Consider the following 3,113-nt stretch of genomic DNA (forward strand, 5'->3'; position numbering starts at 1 on the left):
AATTCAGAGACTCTGTCCCTCACCACCCCTTGTTGTAAATATTTTTGTCCACCCTAAGCGTGGAAGGGTATTCTCAGATGTGAGACCCTTGCTCATTGCACCATCAGGATTCAAGCAAACCGGGCCGAAGACGGCTGTAATGCCAGAAACCGGTCCCCGGGAGCTTGTTTCCTTCCCAGTGTAAGAATTGGCTTTTGTAGTTTGGTTTGCCCTGTTCCCATCATGCACTGGGACAGGAACAGACTAATTTGCATACAGCCAGGTTCTGAAACTGGGATGGTGCAGTGAGCTAAAAAACGGTGTTGGATCTAGCCCTGATCTCTTGACTGGGTGAGAGCTTTCTGCTTAATTCAGAGACTCTGTCCCTCACCACCCCTTGTTGTAAATATTTTTGTCCACCCTAAGCGTGGAAGGGTATTCTCAGATGTGAGACCCTTGCTCATTGCACCATCAGGATTCAAGCAAACCGGGCCGAAGACGGCTGTAATGCCAGAAACCGGTCCCCGGGAGCTTGTTTCCTTCCCAGTGTAAGAATTGGCTTTTGTAGTTTGGTTTGCCCTGTTCCCATCATGCACTGGGACAGGAACAGACTAATTTGCATACAGCCAGGTTCTGAAACTGGGATGGTGCAGTGAGCTAAAAAACGGTGTTGGATCTAGCCCTGATCTCTTGACTGGGTGAGAGCTTTCTGCTTAATTCAGAGACTCTGTCCCTCACCACCCCTTGTTGTAAATATTTTTGTCCACCCTAAGCGTGGAAGGGTATTCTCAGATGTGAGACCCTTGCTCATTGCACCATCAGGATTCAAGCAAACCGGGCCGAAGACGGCTGTAATGCCAGAAACCGGTCCCCGGGAGCTTGTTTCCTTCCCAGTGTAAGAATTGGCTTTTGTAGTTTGGTTTGCCCTGTTCCCATCATGCACTGGGACAGGAACAGACTAATTTGCATACAGCCAGGTTCTGAAACTGGGATGGTGCAGTGAGCTAAAAAACGGTGTTGGATCTAGCCCTGATCTCTTGACTGGGTGAGAGCTTTCTGCTTAATTCAGAGACTCTGTCCCTCACCACCCCTTGTTGTAAATATTTTTGTCCACCCTAAGCGTGGAAGGGTATTCTCAGATGTGAGACCCTTGCTCATTGCACCATCAGGATTCAAGCAAACCGGGCCGAAGACGGCTGTAATGCCAGAAACCGGTCCCCGGGAGCTTGTTTCCTTCCCAGTGTAAGAATTGGCTTTTGTAGTTTGGTTTGCCCTGTTCCCATCATGCACTGGGACAGGAACAGACTAATTTGCATACAGCCAGGTTCTGAAACTGGGATGGTGCAGTGAGCTAAAAAACGGTGTTGGATCTAGCCCTGATCTCTTGACTGGGTGAGAGCTTTCTGCTTAATTCAGAGACTCTGTCCCTCACCACCCCTTGTTGTAAATATTTTTGTCCACCCTAAGCGTGGAAGGGTATTCTCAGATGTGAGACCCTTGCTCATTGCACCATCAGGATTCAAGCAAACCGGGCCGAAGACGGCTGTAATGCCAGAAACCGGTCCCCGGGAGCTTGTTTCCTTCCCAGTGTAAGAATTGGCTTTTGTAGTTTGGTTTGCCCTGTTCCCATCATGCACTGGGACAGGAACAGACTAATTTGCATACAGCCAGGTTCTGAAACTGGGATGGTGCAGTGAGCTAAAAAACGGTGTTGGATCTAGCCCTGATCTCTTGACTGGGTGAGAGCTTTCTGCTTAATTCAGAGACTCTGTCCCTCACCACCCCTTGTTGTAAATATTTTTGTCCACCCTAAGCGTGGAAGGGTATTCTCAGATGTGAGACCCTTGCTCATTGCACCATCAGGATTCAAGCAAACCGGGCCGAAGACGGCTGTAATGCCAGAAACCGGTCCCCGGGAGCTTGTTTCCTTCCCAGTGTAAGAATTGGCTTTTGTAGTTTGGTTTGCCCTGTTCCCATCATGCACTGGGACAGGAACAGACTAATTTGCATACAGCCAGGTTCTGAAACTGGGATGGTGCAGTGAGCTAAAAAACGGTGTTGGATCTAGCCCTGATCTCTTGACTGGGTGAGAGCTTTCTGCTTAATTCAGAGACTCTGTCCCTCACCACCCCTTGTTGTAAATATTTTTGTCCACCCTAAGCGTGGAAGGGTATTCTCAGATGTGAGACCCTTGCTCATTGCACCATCAGGATTCAAGCAAACCGGGCCGAAGACGGCTGTAATGCCAGAAACCGGTCCCCGGGAGCTTGTTTCCTTCCCAGTGTAAGAATTGGCTTTTGTAGTTTGGTTTGCCCTGTTCCCATCATGCACTGGGACAGGAACAGACTAATTTGCATACAGCCAGGTTCTGAAACTGGGATGGTGCAGTGAGCTAAAAAACGGTGTTGGATCTAGCCCTGATCTCTTGACTGGGTGAGAGCTTTCTGCTTAATTCAGAGACTCTGTCCCTCACCACCCCTTGTTGTAAATACTTAGGGTGTCATCGGGCTTGCTACGCTTCCCCACAAGTAGCCAGAACCCTCTTGAGTCTTTGTTTCTACTAGCTACTAGCAGGTCCTCCCAAAATTTGTCCTCCCATTCCCTCTTTGCAAGAGAGATTGACCTAGAGTACAATCTCCTTGCCTCTTTCACTCTGGATGGGGAATTGGTTACTACTTGATGGGCCAGTAAATAAATTTGTTAGAGTCTTTGTCAAGATTCGAAACTCCCCACAGGCTGCTCCCACTCCCCCCAGGGATGAATCTAAACTTTGTTGGGCTTTAGATAAAACAAGCATTACCTGTTCAACCCTCTCCTTGGAAAGTAAAAGTTTTTCCCACTTTAGGCGCCTCCCGCAGGGGGCAACTTGCGATTCGCCAAGACCTACCAGACGAGAGGTGGATGCACCCCCCCTTCCTGATGCCCACCAGCACTCCAATGTGAGAGAGAGTAGATTATGGTCACTCTCTATAGTGGGGACCACGACCATATCTTTTAACTCACTCCATAAACCCACATTGAGCATGATATAATCAATCCGCGATGTGTGGTTTGGTCTATTATATGTGTGAGCCCCCCCCTTGTCTGATTTGGTCCTGCCATTCACCGCCCGTAGCTCGAACTCAATAGAAAGG

This window comes from Lissotriton vulgaris, chromosome 8, assembly GCF_964263255.1.
Source record: "Lissotriton vulgaris chromosome 8, aLisVul1.2, whole genome shotgun sequence".
In the NCBI taxonomy this organism is placed as follows: domain Eukaryota; kingdom Metazoa; phylum Chordata; class Amphibia; order Caudata; family Salamandridae; genus Lissotriton; species Lissotriton vulgaris.